Source organism: Lissotriton vulgaris, chromosome 1_1 (assembly GCF_964263255.1).
Source record: "Lissotriton vulgaris chromosome 1_1, aLisVul1.2, whole genome shotgun sequence".
NCBI lineage: Eukaryota > Metazoa > Chordata > Amphibia > Caudata > Salamandridae > Lissotriton > Lissotriton vulgaris.
In genome coordinates, this window is record NC_141685.1 from 1431679914 (window position 1) to 1431698015 (window position 18102).

The following is an 18102-nucleotide window of genomic DNA, read 5'->3' on the forward strand; positions in this document are numbered from 1 at the left end:
GCCTGTAGATATGCACTGTCATCGCTAGCCTGTAGATATGCATTGTCATCGCTAGCCTGTAGATATGCACTGTCATCACTAGCCTGTAGATATGCTCTGTCATCACTAGCCTGTAGATATGCACTGTCATCGCTAGCCTGTAGATCTGCATTGGCTTCACTAGCCTGTAGATATGCACTGTCATCGCTAGCCTGTAGATATGCTCTGTCATTGCTAGCCTGTAGATATGTGCTGTCATTGCTATCCTGTAGATATGCGCTGTCGTCGCTAGCCTGTAGATATGCATTATCATCGCTAGCCTGTAGATATGCACTGTCATCGCTAGCCTGTAGATATGCACTGTCATCGCTAGCCTGTAGATATGCATTGGCTTCACACGCCTGTAGCTATACATTGGCTTCATTAGCCTGTAGATATGCACCATCATCGCTAGCCTGTAGATATGTACTGTCATCGCTAGCCTGTAGATATGCACTGTCATTGCTATGGCTTCACTAGCCTGTAGATATGCACTGTCATCGCTAGCCTGTAGATATGCACTGTCATCGCTAGCCTGTAGATATGCGCTGTCATCGCTAGCCTGTAGATATGCTCTGTCATCGCTAGCCTGTAGATATGCTCTGTCATCGCTAGCCTGTAGATATGCATTGGCTTCACAAGCCTGTAGATATGCACTGTCATCGCTAGCCTGTAGATATGCTCTGTCATTGCTAGCCTGTGAATATGCACTGTCATCACAAGCCTGTAGATATGCATTGGCTTCACTAGCCTGTAGATATGCACTGTCATCGCTAGCCTGTAGATATGCATTGGCTTCACTAGCCTGTAGATATGCGCTGTCATTGCTATCCTGTAGATATGCACTGTCATCGCTAGCCTGTAGATATGCATTATCATCGCTAGCCTGTAGATATGCACTGTCATCGCTAGCCTGTAGATATGCTCTGTCATTGCTAGCCTGTAGATATGCATTGGCTTCACTAGCCTGTAGATATGCACTGTCATCGCTGTCATCGCTAGCCTGTAGATATGCATTGGCTTCACAAGCCTGTAGATATGCACTGTCACCGCTAGCCTGTAGATATGCACTGTCATCGCTAGCCTGTAGATATGCACTGTCATGGCTAGCCTGTAGATATGCACTGTCATCGCTATGCACCGTCATCGCTAGCCTGTAGATATGCAATGTCATCGCTAGCCTGTAGATATGCACTGTCATCGCTAGCCTGTAGATATGCATTGGCTTCACTAGCCTGTAGATATGCACTGTCATCGCTAGCCTGTAGATATGCTCTGTCATCGCTAGCCTGTAGATATGCGCTGTCATTGCTATCCTGTAGATATGCGCTGTCGTCGCTATCCTGTAGATATGCATTATCATCGCTAGCCTGTAGATATGCACTGTCATCGCTAGCCTGTAGATATGCTCTGTCATCGCTAGCCTGTAGATATGCACTGTCATCGCTAGCCTGTAGATATGCACTGTCATCGCTAGCCTGTAGATTAGATATGCACTGGCTTCACTAGCCTGTAGATATGCACTGTCATCGCTAGCCTGTAGATATGCACTGTCACCGCTAGCCTGTAGATATGCACTGTCATTGCTAGCCTGTAGATATGCACCATCATCGCTAGCCTGTAGATATGTACTGTCATCGCTAGCCTGTAGATATGCACTGTCATTGCTATGGCTTCACTAGCCTGTAGATATGCACTGTCATCGCTAGCCTGTAGATATGCACTGTCATCGCTAGCCTGTAGATATGCACTGTCATTGCTAGCCTGTAGATATGCGCTGTCATCGCTAGCCTGTAGATATGCTCTGTCATCGCTAGCCTGTAGATATGCATTGGCTTCACAAGCCTGTAGATATGCACTGTCATCGCTAGCCTGTAGATATGCACTGTCATCGCTAGCCTGTAGATTAGATATGCACTGGCTTCACTAGCCTGTAGATATGCACTGTCATCGCTAGCCTGTAGATATGCACTGTCACCGCTAGCCTGTAGATATGCACTGTCATTGCTAGCCTGTAGATATGCACCATCATCGCTAGCCTGTAGATATGTACTGTCATCGCTGGCCTGTAGATATGCGCTGTCATTGCTATCCTGTAGATATGCACTGTCATCGCTAGCCTGTAGATATGCATTATCATCGCTAGCCTGTAGATATGCACTGTCATCGCTAGCCTGTAGATATGCTCTGTCATCGCTAGCCTGTAGATATGCATTGGCTTCACTAGCCTGTAGATATGCACTGTCACCGCTAGCCTGTAGATATGCACTGTCATCGCTAGCCTGTAGATATGCACTGTCATCGCTAGCCTGTAGATATGCACTGTCATCGCTATGCACTGTCATCGCTAGCCTGTAGATATGCACTGTCATCGCTAGCCTGTAGATATGCACTGTCATCGCTAGCCTGTAGATATGCTCTGTCATCGCTAGCCTGTAGATATGCACTGTCATCGCTAGCCTGTAGATATGCATTGGCTTCACTAGCCTGTAGATATGCACTGTCATCGCTAGCCTGTAGATATGCATTGTCATCGCAAGCCTGTAGATATGCACTGTCATCGCTAGCCTGTAGATATGCACTGTCATCGCTAGCCTGTAGATATGCTCTGACATCACTAGCCTGTAGATATGCACTGTCATCGCTAGCCTGTAGATATGCATTGGCTTCACTAGCCTGTAGATATGCACTGTCATCGCTAGCCTGTAGATATGCTCTGTCATCGCTAGCCTGTAGATATGCGCTGTCATTGCTATCCTGTAGATATGCGCTGTCATCGCTAGCCTGTAGATATGCATTATCATCGCTAGCCTGTAGATATGCGCTTTCATCGCTAGCCTGTAGATATGCACTGTCATCGCTAGCCTGTAGATATGCATTGGCTTCACTAGCCTGTAGATATGCATTGGCTTCACTAGCCTGTAGATATGCACCGTCATCGCTAGCCTGTAGATATGCACTGTCATTGCTATGGCTTCACTAGCCTGTAGATATGCATTGGCTTCACTAGCCTGTAGATATGCACTGTCATCGCTAGCCTGTAGATATGCTCTGTCATCGCTAGCCTGTAGATATGCACTGTCATCGCTAGCCTGTAGATATGCATTGGCTTCACTAGCCTGTAGATATGCACTGTCATCGCTAGCCTGTAGATATGCATTGGCTTCACTAGCCTGTAGATATGCTCTGTCATTGCTATCCTGTAGATATGCACTGTCATCACTAGCCTGTAGATATGCTCTGTCATCGCTAGCCTGTAGATATGCACTGTCATCGCTAGCCTGTAGATATGCATTGGCTTCACTAGCCTGTAGATATGCACTGTCATCGCTAGCCTGTAGATATGCGCTGTCATTGCTATCCTGTAGATATGCGCTGTCGTCGCTAGCCTGTAGATATGCATTATCATCGCTAGCCTGTAGATATGCACTGTCATCGCTAGCCTGTAGATATGCACTGTCATCGCTAGCCTGTAGATATGCTCTGTCATCGCTAGCCTGTAGATATGCACTGTCATTGCTAGCCTGTAGATATGCACTGTCATCGCAAGCCTGTAGATATGCATTGGCTTCACTAGCCTGTAGATATGCACTGTCATCGCTAGCCTGTAGATATGCATTGGTTTCACTAGCCTGTAGATATGCGCTGTCATTGCTATCCTGTAGATATGCGCTGTCATCGCTAGCCTGTAGATATGCATTATCATCGCTAGCCTGTAGATATGCACTGTCATCGCTAGCCTGTAGATATGCACTGTCATCGCTAGCCTGTAGATATGCACTGTCATCGCTAGCCTGTAGATATGCACTGTCATTGCTAGCCTGTAGATATGCGCTGTCATCGCTAGCCTGTAGATATGCTCTGTCATCACTAGCCTGTAGATATGCATTGGCTTCACAAGCCTGTAGATATGCACTGTCATCGCTAGCCTGTAGATATGCTCTGTCATTGCTAGCCTGTGAATATGCACTGTCATCACAAGCCTGTAGATATGCATTGGCTTCACTAGCCTGTAGATATGCACTGTCATCGCTAGCCTGTAGATATGCATTGGCTTCACTAGCCTGTAGATATGCGCTGTCATTGCTATCCTGTAGATATGCACTGTCATCGCTAGCCTGTAGATATGCATTATCATCGCTAGCCTGTAGATATGCACTGTCATCGCTAGCCTGTAGATATGCTCTGTCATCGCTAGCCTGTAGATATGCATTGGCTTCACTAGCCTGTAGATATGCACTGTCATCGCTGTCATAGCTAGCCTGTAGATATGCATTGGCTTCACAAGCCTGTAGATATGCTCTGTCATCGCTAGCCTGTAGATATGCATTGGTTTCACTAGCCTGTAGATATGCGCTGTCATTGCTATCCTGTAGATATGCGCTGTCATCGCTAGCCTGTAGATATGCATTATCATCGCTAGCCTGTAGATATGCACTGTCATCGCTAGCCTGTAGATATGCACTGTCATCGCTAGCCTGTAGATATGCATTGGCTTCACTAGCCTGTATATATGCACTGTCATCGCTAGCCTGTAGATATGCTCTGTCATTGCTAGCCTGTAGATATGCGCTGACATTGCTATCCTGTAGATATGCGCTGTCGTTGCTAGCCTGTAGATATGCATTATCATCGCTAGCCTGTAGATATGCACTGTCATCGCTAGCCTGTAGATATGCACTGTCATCGCTAGCCTGTAGATATGCTCTGTCATCGCTAGCCTGTAGATATGCACTGTCATCGCTAGCCTGTAGATATGCATTGGCTTCGCTAGCCTGTAGATATGCACTGTCATCGCTAGCCTGTAGATATGCATTGTCATCGCTAGCCTGTAGATATGCTCTGTCATTGCTAGCCTGTAGATATGCACTGTCATTGCTAGCCTGTAGATATGCATTGGCTTCACTAGCCTGTAGATATGCACTGTCATCGCTAGCCTGTAGATATGCATTGGCTTCACTAGCCTGTAGATATGCGCTGTCATTGCTATCCTGTAGATATGCACTGTCATCGCTGGCCTGTAGATATGCTCTGTCATAGCTAGCCTGTAGATATGCACTGTCATCGCTAGCCTGTAGATATGCATTGGCTTCACTAGCTTGTATATATGCACTGTCATCGCTAGCCTGTAGATATGCTCTGTCATCGCTAGCCTGTAGATATGCGCTGTCATTGCTAACCTGTAGATATGCGCTGTCGTTGCCAGCCTGTAGATATGCATTATCATCGCTAGCCTGTAGATATGCACTGTCATCGCTAGCCTGTAGATATGCACTGTCATCGCTAGCCTGTAGATATGCTCTGTCATCGCTAGCCTGTAGATATGCACTGTCATCGCTAGCCTGTAGATATGCATTGGCTTCACTAGCCTGTAGATATGCACTGTCATCGCTAGCCTGTAGATATGCATTGTCATCGCAAGCCTGTAGATATGCACTGTCATCGCTAGCCTGTAGATATGCACTGTCATCGCTAGCCTGTAGACATGCTCTGACATCACTAGCCTGTAGATATGCACTGTCATCGCTAGCCTGTAGATATGCATTGGCTTCACTAGCCTGTAGATATGCACTGTCATCGCTAGCCTGTAGATATGCTCTGTCATCGCTAGCCTGTAGATATGCGCTGTCATTGCTATCCTGTAGATATGCGCTGTCGTCGCTAGCCTGTAGATATGCATTATCATCGCTAGCCTGTAGATATGCGCTTTCATCGCTAGCCTGTAGATATGCACTGTCATCGCTAGCCTGTAGATATGCATTGGCTTCACTAGCCTGTAGATATGCATTGGCTTCACTAGCCTGTAGATATGCACCGTCATCGCTAGCCTGTAGATATGCACTGTCATTGCTATGGCTTCACTAGCCTGTAGATATGCATTGGCTTCACTAGCCTGTAGATATGCACTGTCATCGCTAGCCTGTAGATATGCTCTGTCATCGCTAGCCTGTAGATATGCACTGTCATCGCTAGCCTGTAGATATGCACTGTCATCGCTAGCCTGTAGATATGCATTGGCTTCACTAGCCTGTAGATATGCTCTGTCATTGCTATCCTGTAGATATGCACTGTCATCGCTAGCCTGTAGATATGCTCTGTCATCGCTAGCCTGTAGATATGCACTGTCATCGCTAGCCTGTAGATATGCATTGGCTTCACTAGCCTGTAGATATGCACTGTCATCGCTAGCCTGTAGATATGCGCTGTCATTGCTATCCTGTAGATATGCGCTGTCGTCGCTAGCCTGTAGATATGCATTATCATCGCTAGCCTGTAGATATGCACTGCCATCGCTAGCCTGTAGATATGCACTGTCATCGGTAGCCTGTAGATATGCTCTGTCATCGCTAGCCTGTAGATATGCACTGTCATTGCTAGCCTGTAGATATGCACTGTCATCGCAAGCCTGTAGATATGCATTGGCTTCACTAGCCTGTAGATATGCACTGTCATCGCTAGCCTCTAGATATGCATTGGTTTCACTAGCCTGTAGATATGCGCTGTCATTGCTATCCTGTAGATATGCGCTGTCATCGCTAGCCTGTAGATATGCATTATCATCGCTAGCCTGTAGATATGCACTGTCATCGCTAGCCTGTAGATATGCACTGTCATCGCTAGCCTGTAGATATGCACTGTCATCGCTAGCCTGTAGATATGCACTGTCATTGCTAGCCTGTAGATATGCGCTGTCATCGCTAGCCTGTAGATATGCTCTGTCATCGCTAGCCTGTAGATATGCATTGGCTTCACAAGCCTGTAGATATGCACTGTCATCGCTAGCCTGTAGATATGCTCTGTCATTGCTAGCCTGTGAATATGCACTGTCATCACAAGCCTGTAGATATGCATTGGCTTCACTAGCCTGTAGATATGCACTGTCATCGCTAGCCTGTAGATATGCATTGGCTTCACTAGCCTGTAGATATGCGCTGTCATTGCTATCCTGTAGATATGCACTGTCATCGCTAGCCTGTAGATATGCATTATCATCGCTAGCCTGTAGATATGCACTGTCATCGCTAGCCTGTAGATATGCTCTGTCATCGCTAGCCTGTAGATATGCATTGGCTTCACTAGCCTGTAGATATGCACTGTCATCGCTGTCATCGCTAGCCTGTAGATATGCATTGGCTTCACAAGCCTGTAGATATGCACTGTCACCGCTAGCCTGTAGATATGCACTGTCATCGCTAGCCTGTAGATATGCACTGTCATGGCTAGCCTGTAGATATGCACTGTCATCGCTATGCACTGTCATCGCTAGCCTGTAGATATGCACTGTCATCGCTAGCCTGTAGATATGCACTGTCATCGCTAGCCTGTAGATATGCATTGGCTTCACTAGCCTGTAGATATGCACTGTCATCGCTAGCCTGTAGATATGCTCTGTCATCGCTAGCCTGTAGATATGCGCTGTCATTGCTATCCTGTAGATATGCGCTGTCGTCGCTATCCTGTAGATATGCATTATCATCGCTAGCCTGTAGATATGCACTGTCATCGCTAGCCTGTAGATATGCTCTGTCATCGCTAGCCTGTAGATATGCACTGTCATCGCTAGCCTGTAGATATGCACTGTCATCGCTAGCCTGTAGATTAGATATGCACTGGCTTCACTAGCCTGTAGATATGCACTGTCATCGCTAGCCTGTAGATATGCACTGTCACCGCTAGCCTGTAGATATGCACTGTCATCGCTAGCCTGTAGATTAGATATGCACTGGCTTCACTAGCCTGTAGATATGCTCTGTCATCGCTAGCCTGTAGATATGCATTGGCTTCACAAGCCTGTAGATATGCACTGTCATTGCTAGCCTGTAGATATGCTCTGTCATCGCTAGCCTGTAGATATGCACTGTCATTGCTAGCCTGTAGATATGCATTGGCTTCACTAGCCTGTAGATATGCACTGTCATCGCTAGCCTGTAGTTATGAATTGGCTTCACTAGCCTGTAGATATGCGCTGTCATTGCTATCCTGTAGATATGCACTGTCATCGCTAGCCTGTAGATATGCTCTGTCATCGCTAGACTGTAGATATGCACTGTCATCGCTAGCCTGTAGATATGCATTGGCTTCACTAGCCTGTATATATGCACTGTCATCGCTAGCCTGTAGATATGCTCTGTCATTGCTAGCCTGTAGATATGCGCTGACATTGCTATCCTGTAGATATGCGCTGTCGTTGCTAGCCTGTAGATATGCATTATCATCGCTAGCCTGTAGATATGCACTGTCATCGCTAGCCTGTAGATATGCACTGTCATCGCTAGCCTGTAGATATGCTCTGTCATCGCTAGCCTGTAGATATGCACTGTCATCGCTAGCCTGTAGATATGCATTGGCTTCGCTAGCCTGTAGATATGCACTGTCATCGCTAGCCTGTAGATATGCATTGTCATCGCTAGCCTGTAGATATGCACTGTCATCACTAGCCTGTAGATATGCTCTGTCATCACTAGCCTGTAGATATGCACTGTCATCGCTAGCCTGTAGATCTGCATTGGCTTCACTAGCTTGTAAATATGCACTGTCATCGCTAGCCTGTAGATATGCTCTGTCATTGCTAGCCTGTAGATATGTGCTGTCATTGCTATCCTGTAGATATGCGCTGTCGTCGCTAGCCTGTAGATATGCATTATCATCGCTAGCCTGTAGATATGCACTGTCATCGCTAGCCTGTAGATATGCACTGTCATCGCTAGCCTGTAGATATGCATTGGCTTCACTCGCCTGTAGCTATGCATTGGCTTCATTAGCCTGTAGATATGCACCATCATCGCTAGCCTGTAGATATGTACTGTCATCGCTAGCCTGTAGATATGCACTGTCATTGCTATGGCTTCACTAGCCTGTAGATATGCACTGTCATCGCTAGCCTGTAGATATGCACTGTCATCGCTAGCCTGTAGATATGCGCTGTCATCGCTAGCCTGTAGATATGCTCTGTCATCGCTAGCCTGTAGATATGCTCTGTCATCGCTAGCCTGTAGATATGCATTGGCTTCACAAGCCTGTAGATATGCACTGTCATCGCTAGCCTGTAGATATGCTCTGTCATTGCTAGCCTGTGAATATGCACTGTCATCACAAGCCTGTAGATATGCACTGTCATCGCTAGCCTGTAGATATGCATTGGCTTCACTAGCCTGTAGATATGCGCTGTCATTGCTATCCTGTAGATATGCACTGTCATCGCTAGCCTGTAGATATGCATTATCATCGCTAGCCTGTAGATATGCACTGTCATCGCTAGCCTGTAGATATGCTCTGTCATCGCTAGCCTGTAGATATGCATTGGCTTCACTAGCCTGTAGATATGCACTGTCATCGCTGTCATCGCTAGCCTGTAGATATGCATTGGCTTCACAAGCCTGTAGATATGCACTGTCACCGCTAGCCTGTAGATATGCACTGTCATCGCTAGCCTGTAGATATGCACTGTCATGGCTAGCCTGTAGATATGCACTGTCATCGCTATGCACCGTCATCGCTAGCCTGTAGATATGCAATGTCATCGCTAGCCTGTAGATATGCACTGTCATCGCTAGCCTGTAGATATGCATTGGCTTCACTAGCCTGTAGATATGCACTGTCATCGCTAGCCTGTAGATATGCTCTGTCATCGCTAGCCTGTAGATATGCGCTGTCATTGCTATCCTGTAGATATGCGCTGTCGTCGCTATCCTGTAGATATGCATTATCATCGCTAGCCTGTAGATATGCACTGTCATCGCTAGCCTGTAGATATGCTCTGTCATCGCTAGCCTGTAGATATGCACTGTCATCGCTAGCCTGTAGATATGCACTGTCATCGCTAGCCTGTAGATTAGATATGCACTGGCTTCACTAGCCTGTAGATATGCACTGTCATCGCTAGCCTGTAGATATGCACTGTCACCGCTAGCCTGTAGATATGCACTGTCATCGCTAGCCTGTAGATATGCTCTGTCATCGCTAGCCTGTAGATATGCATTGGCTTCACTCGCCTGTAGCTATGCATTGGCTTCATTAGCCTGTAGATATGCACCATCATCGCTAGCCTGTAGATATGTACTGTCATCGCTAGCCTGTAGATATGCACTGTCATTGCTATGGCTTCACTAGCCTGTAGATATGCACTGTCATCGCTAGCCTGTAGATATGCACTGTCATCGCTAGCCTGTAGATATGCACTGTCATTGCTAGCCTGTAGATATGCGCTGTCATCGCTAGCCTGTAGATATGCTCTGTCATCGCTAGCCTGTAGATATGCATTGGCTTCACAAGCCTGTAGATATGCACTGTCATCGCTAGCCTGTAGATATGCTCTGTCATTGCTAGCCTGTGAATATGCACTGTCATCACAAGCCTGTAGATATGCATTGGCTTCACTAGCCTGTAGATATGCACTGTCATCGCTAGCCTGTAGATATGCATTGGCTTCACTAGCCTGTAGATATGCGCTGTCATTGCTATCCTGTAGATATGCACTGTCATCGCTAGCCTGTAGATATGCATTATCATCGCTAGCCTGTAGATATGCACTGTCATCGCTAGCCTGTAGATATGCTCTGTCATCGCTAGCCTGTAGATATGCATTGGCTTCACTAGCCTGTAGATATGCACTGTCACCGCTAGCCTGTAGATATGCACTGTCATCGCTAGCCTGTAGATATGCACTGTCATCGCTAGCCTGTAGATATGCACTGTCATCGCTATGCACTGTCATCGCTAGCTTGTAGATATGCACTGTCATCGCTAGCCTGTAGATATGCACTGTCATCGCTAGCCTGTAGATATGCATTGGCTTCACTAGCCTGTAGATATGCACTGTCATCGCTAGCCTGTAGATATGCTCTGTCATCGCTAGCCTGTAGATATGTGCTGTCATTGCTATCCTGTAGATATGCGCTGTCGTCGCTATCCTGTAGATATGCATTATCATCGCTAGCCTGTAGATATGCACTGTCATCGCTAGCCTGTAGATATGCTCTGTCATCGCTAGCCTGTAGATATGCACTGTCATCGTTAGCCTGTAGATATGCACTGTCATCGCTAGCCTGTAGATTAGATATGCACTGGCTTCACTAGCCTGTTGATATGCACTGTCATCGCTAGCCTGTAGATATGCACTGTCACCGCTAGCCTGTAGATATGCACTGTCATCGCTAGCCTGTAGATATGCTCTGTCATCGCTAGCCTGTAGATATGCATTGGCTTCACAAGCCTGTAGATATGCACTGTCATTGCTAGCCTGTAGATATGCTCTGTCATCGCTAGCCTGTAGATATGCACTGTCATCGCTAGCCTGTAGATATGCATTGGCTTCACTAGCCTGTAGATATGCACTGTCATCGCTAGCCTGTAGATATGAATTGGCTTCACTAGCCTGTAGATATGCACTGTCATCGCTAGCCTGTAGATATGCACTGTCATCGCTAGCCTGTAGATATGCATTGGCTTCACTAGCCTGTAGATATGCACTGTCATCGCTAGCCTGTAGATATGAATTGGCTTCACTAGCCTGTAGATATGCGCTGTCATTGCTATCCTGTAGATATGCACTGTCATCGCTAGCCTGTAGATATGCTCTGTCATCGCTAGCCTGTAGATATGCACTGTCATCGCTAGCCTGTAGATATGCATTGGCTTCACTAGCCTGTATATATGCACTGTCATCGCTAGCCTGTAGATATGCTCTGTCATTGCTAGCCTGTAGATCTGCGCTGACATTGCTATCCTGTAGATATGCGCTGTCGTTGCTAGCCTGTAGATATGCATTATCATCGCTAGCCTGTAGATATGCACTGTCATCGCTAGCCTGTAGATATGCACTGTCATCGCTAGCCTGTAGATATGCTCTGTCATCGCTAGCCTGTAGATATGCACTGTCATCGCTAGCCTGTAGATATGCATTGGCTTCGCTAGCCTGTAGATATGCACTGCCATCGCTAGCCTGTAGATATGCATTGTCATCGCTAGCCTGTAGATATGCACTGTCATCACTAGCCTGTAGATATGCTCTGTCATCACTAGCCTGTAGATATGCACTGTCATCGCTAGCCTGTAGATCTGCATTGGCTTCACTAGCCTGTAAATATGCACTGTCATCGCTAGCCTGTAGATATGCTCTGTCATTGCTAGCCTGTAGATATGTGCTGTCATTGCTATCCTGTAGATATGCGCTGTCGTCGCTAGCCTGTAGATATGCATTATCATCGCTAGCCTGTAGATATGCACTGTCATCGCTAGCCTGTAGATATGCACTGTCATCGCTAGCCTGTAGATATGCATTGGCTTCACTCGCCTGTAGCTATGCATTGGCTTCATTAGCCTGTAGATATGCACCATCATCGCTAGCCTGTAGATATGTACTGTCATCGCTAGCCTGTAGATATGCACTGTCATTGCTATGGCTTCACTAGCCTGTAGATATGCATTGGCTTCACTAGCCTGTAGATATGCACTGTCATCGCTAGCCTGTAGATATGCTCTGTCATCGCTAGCCTGTAGATATGCTCTGTCATCGCTAGCCTGTAGATATGCATTGGCTTCACTAGCCTGTAGATATGCACTGTCATCGCTAGCCTGTATATATGCATTGGCTTCACTAGCCTGTAGATATGCGCTGTCATTGCTATCCTGTAGATATGCACTGTCATCGCTAGCCTATAGATATGCTCTGTCATCGCTAGCCTGTAGATATGCACTGTCATCGCGAGCCTGTAGATATGCATTGGCTTCACTAGCCTGTAGATATGCTCTGTCATCGCTAGCCTGTAGATATGCTCTGTCATCGCTAGCCTGTAGATATGCGCTGTCATTGCTATCCTGTAGATATGTGCTGTCGTCGCTAGCCTGTAGATATGCATTATCATCGCTAGCCTGTAGATATGAACTTTCATCGCTAGCCTGTAGATATGCACTGTCATCGCTAGCCTGTAGATATGCTCTGTCATCGCTAGCCTGTAGATATGCACTGTCATCGCAAGCCTGTAGATATGCATTGGCTTCACCAGCCTGTAGATATGCACTGTCATCGCTAGCCTGTAGATATGCATTGGCTTCACTAGCCTGTAGATATGCGCTGTCATTGCTATCCTGTAGATATGCACTGTCATCGCTAGCCTGTAGATATGCATTATCATCGCTAGCCTGTAGATATGCACTGTCATCGCTAGCCTGTAGATATGCACTGTCATCGCTAGCCTGTAGATATGCTCTGTCATCGTTAGCCTGTAGATATGCACTGTCATCGCTAGCCTGTAGATATGCATTGGCTTCACTAGCCTGTAGATATGCACTGTCATCGCTGTCATCGCTAGCCTGTAGATATGCATTGGCTTCACAAGCCTGTAGATATGCACTGTCACTGCTAGCCTGTAGATATGCACTGTCATCGCTAGCCTGTAGATATGCACTGTCATCGCTAGCCTGTAGATATGCATTGGCTTCACTAGCCTGTAGATATGCACTGTCATCGCTAGCCTGTAGATATGCACTGTCATCGCTAGCCTGTAGATATGCGCTGTCATCGCTATCCTGTAGATATGCGCTGTCATCGCTAGCCTGTAGATATGCATTATCATCGCTAGCCTGTAGATATGCACTGTCATCGCTAGCCTGTAGATATGCTCTGTCATCGCTAGCCTGTAGATATGCACTGTCATCGCTAGCCTGTAGATATGCATTGGCTTCACTAGCTTGTAGATATGCACTGTCATCGCTAGCCTGTAGATATGCACTGTCACCGCTAGCCTGTAGATATGCGCTGTCATCGCTAGCCTGTAGATATGCTCTATCATCGCTAGCCTGTAGATATGCATTGGCTTCACAAGCCTGTAGATATGCACTGTCATTGCTAGCCTGTAGATATGCTCTGTCATCGCTAGCCTGGAGATATGCACTGTCATCGCTAGCCTGTAGATATGCATTGGCTTCACTAGCCTGTAGATATGCACTGTCATCGCTAGCCTGTAGGTATGCATTGGCTTCACTAGCCTGTAGATATGCGCTGTCATTGCTATCCTGTAGATATGCACTGTCATCGCTAGCCTGTAGATATGGTCTGTCATCGCTAGCCTGTAGATAAGCACTGCCATCGCTAGCCTGTAGATATGCATTGGCTTCACTAGCCTGTATATATGCACTGTCATCGCTAGCCTGTAGATATGCGCTGTCATTGCTAGCCTGTAGATATGCGCTGTCATTGCTATCCTGTAGATATGCGCTGTCGTTGCTAGCCTGTAGATATGCATTATCATCGCTAGCCTGTAGATATGCACTGTCATCGCTAGCCTGTAGATATGCACTGTCATCGCTAGCCTGTAGATATGCTCTGTCATCGCTAGCCTGTAGATATGCACTGTCATCGCTAGCCTGTAGATATGCATTGGCTTCACTAGCCTGTAGATATGCACTGTCATCGCTAGCCTGTAGATATGCATTGTCATCGCAAGCCTGTAGATATGCACTGTCATCGCTAGCCTGTAGATATGCACTGTCATCGCTAGCCTGTAGATATGCACTGTCATCGCTAGCCTGTAGATATGCATTGGCTTCACTAGCCTGTAGATATGCACTGTCATCGCTAGCCTGTCGATATGCTCTGTCATCGCTAGCCTGTAGATATGCGCTGTCATTGCTATCCTGTAGATATGCGCTGTCGTCGCTAGCCTGTAGATATGCATTATCATCGCTAGCCTGTAGATATGCACTGTCATCGCTAGCCTGTAGATATGCACTGTCATCGCTAGCCTGTAGATATGCATTGGCTTCACTAGCCTGTAGATATGCACCGTCATCGCTAGCCTGTAGATATGCACTGTCATCGCTAGCCTGTAGATATGCACGGTCATTGCTATGGCTTCACTAGCCTGTAGATATGCATTGGCTTCACTAGCCTGTAGATATGCACTGTCATCGCTAGCCTGTAGATATGCTCTGTCATCGCTAGCCTGTAGATATGCACTGTCATCGCTAGCCTGTAGATATGCATTGGCTTCACTAGCCTGTAGATATGCGCTGTCATTGCTATCCTGTAGATATGCACTGTCATTGCTATCCTGTAGATATGCACTGTCATCGCTAGCCTGTGGATATGCTCTGTCATCGCTAGCCTGTAGATATGCACTGTCATCGCTAGCCTGTAGATATGCATTGGCTTCATTAGCCTGTAGATATGCACTGTCGGCGCTAGCCTGTAGATATGCTCTGTCATCGTTAGCCTGTAGATATGCGCTGTCATTGCTATCCTGTAGATATGCGCTGTCGTCGCTAGCCTGTAGATATGCATTATCATTGCTAGCCTGTAGATATGCACTGTCATCGCTAGCCTGTAGATATGCTCTGTCATCGCTAGCCTGTAGATATGCACTGTCATCGCAAGCCTGTAGATATGCATTGGCTTCACTAGCCTGTAGATATGCACTGTCATCACTAGCCTGTAGATATGCATTGGTTTCACTAGCCTGTAGATATGCGCTGTCATTGCTAGCCTGTAGATATGCATTATCATCACTAGCCTGTAGATATGCACTGTCATCGCTAGCCTGTAGATATGCACTGTCATCGCTAGCCTGTAGATATGCACTGTCATCGCTAGCCTGTAGATATACGCTGTCATTGCTAGCCTGTAGATATGCTCTGTCATCGCTAGCCTGTAGATATGCATTGGCTTCATAAGCCTGTAGATATGCACTGTCATCGCTAGCCTGTAGATATGCATTGGCTTCACTAGCCTGTAGATATGCGCTGTCATTGCTATCCTGTAGATATGCACTGTCATCGCTAGCCTGTAGATATGCACTGTCATCGCTAGCCTGTAGATATGCTCTGTCATCGCTAGCCTGTAGATATGCACTGTCATCGCTAGCCTGTAGATATGCATTGGCTTCACTAGCCTGTAGATATGCACTGTTATCGCTGTCATCGCTAGCCTGTAGATATAAATTGGCTTCACAAGCCTGTAGATATGCACTGTCACCGCTAGCCTGTAGATATGGTCTGTCATCGCTAGCCTGTAGATATGTACTGTCATCGCTAGCCTGTAGATATGCTCTGTCATCGCTAGCCTGTAGATATGCACTGTCATCGCTAGCCTGTAGATATGCATTGGCGTCACTAGCCTGTAGATATGCACTGTCATCGCTAGCCTGTAGATATGCTCTGTCATCGCTAGCCTGTAGATATGCGCTGTCATTGCTATCCTGTAGATATGCGCTGTCGTCGCTAGCCTGTAGATATGCATTATCATCGCTAGCCTGTAGATCTGCACTGTCATCGCTAGCCTGTAGATATGCTCTGTCATCGTTAGCCTGTAGATGTGCACTGTCATCGCTAGCCTGTAGATATGCACTGTCATTGCTAGCCTGTAGATATGCATTGGCTTCACTAGCCTGTAGATATGCACTGTCATCGCTAGCCTGTAGATATGCATTGGCTTCACTAGCCTGTAGATATGCACTGTCATTGCTATCCTGTAGATATGCACTGTCATCGCTAGCCTGTAGATCTGCATTGGCTTCACTAGCCTGTAGATATGCACTGTCATCGCTAGCCTGTAGATATGCTCTGTCATCGCTAGCCTGTAGATATGCGCTGTCATTGCTATCCTGTAGATATGCGCTGTCATCGCTAGCCTGTAGATATGCATTATCATCGCTAGCCTGTAGATCTGCACTGTCATCGCTAGCCTGTAGATATACTCTGTCATCGTTAGCCTGTAGATGTGCACTGTCATCGCTAGCCTGTAGATATGCATTGGCTTCACTAGCCTGTAGATATGCACTGTCATCGCTAGCCTGTAGATATGCATTGGCTTCACTAGCCTGTAGATATGCACTGTCATCGCTAGCCTGTAGATATGCATTGGCTTCACTAGCCTGTAGATATGCGCTGTCATTGCTATCCTGTAGATATGCACTGTCATCGCTAGCCTGTAGATCTGCATTGGCTTCACTAGCCTGTAGATATGCACTGTCATCGCTAGCCTGTAGATATGCTCTGTCATCGCTAGCCTGTAGATATGCACTGTCATCGCTAGCCTGTAGATATGCATTGGCTTCACTAGCTTGTAGATATGCACTGTCATCGCTAGCCTGTAGATATGCACTGTCACCGCTAGCCTGTAGATATGCGCTGTCATCGCTAGCCTGTAGATATGCTCTATCATCGCTAGCCTGTGGATATGCATTGGCTTCACAAGCCTGTAGATATGCAGTCATTGCTAGCCTGTAGATATGCTCTGTCATCGCTAGCCTGGAGATATGCACTGTCATCGCTAGCCTGTAGATATGCATTGGCTTCACTAGCCTGTAGATATGCACTGTCATCGCTAGCCTGTAGATATGCATTGGCTTCACTAGCCTGTAGATATGCGCTGTCATTGCTATCCTGTAGATATGCACTGTCATCGCTAGCCTGTAGATATGCTCTGTCATCGCTAGCCTGTAGATATGCACTGTCATCGCTAGCCTGTAGATAAGCATTGGCTTCACTAGCCTGTATTTATGCACTGTCATCGCTAGCCTGTAGATATGCGCTGTCATTGCTAGCCTGTAGATATGCGCTGTCATTGCTATCCTGTAGATATGCGCTGTCGTTGCTAGCCTGTAGATATGCATTATCATCGCTAGCCTGTAGATATGCACTGTCATCGCTAGCCTGTAGATATGCACTGTCATCGCTAGCCTGTAGATATGCTCTGTCATTGCTAGCCTGTAGATATGCACTGTCATCGCTAGCCTGTAGATATGCATTGGCTTCACTAGCCTGTAGATATGCACTGTCATCGCTAGCCTGTAGATATGCATTGTCATCGCAAGCCTGTAGATATGCACTGTCATCGCTAGCCTGTAGATATGCACTGTCATCGCTAGCCTGTAGATATGCTCTGTCATCACTAGCCTGTAGATATGCACTGTCATTGCTAGCCTGTAGATATGCATTGGCTTCACTAGCCTGTAGATATGCATTGGCTTCACTAGCCTGTAGATATGCACTGTCATCGCTAGCCTGTCGATATGCTCTGTCATCGCTAGCCTGTAGATATGCGCTGTCATTGCTATCCTGTAGATATGCGCTGTCGTCGCTAGCCTG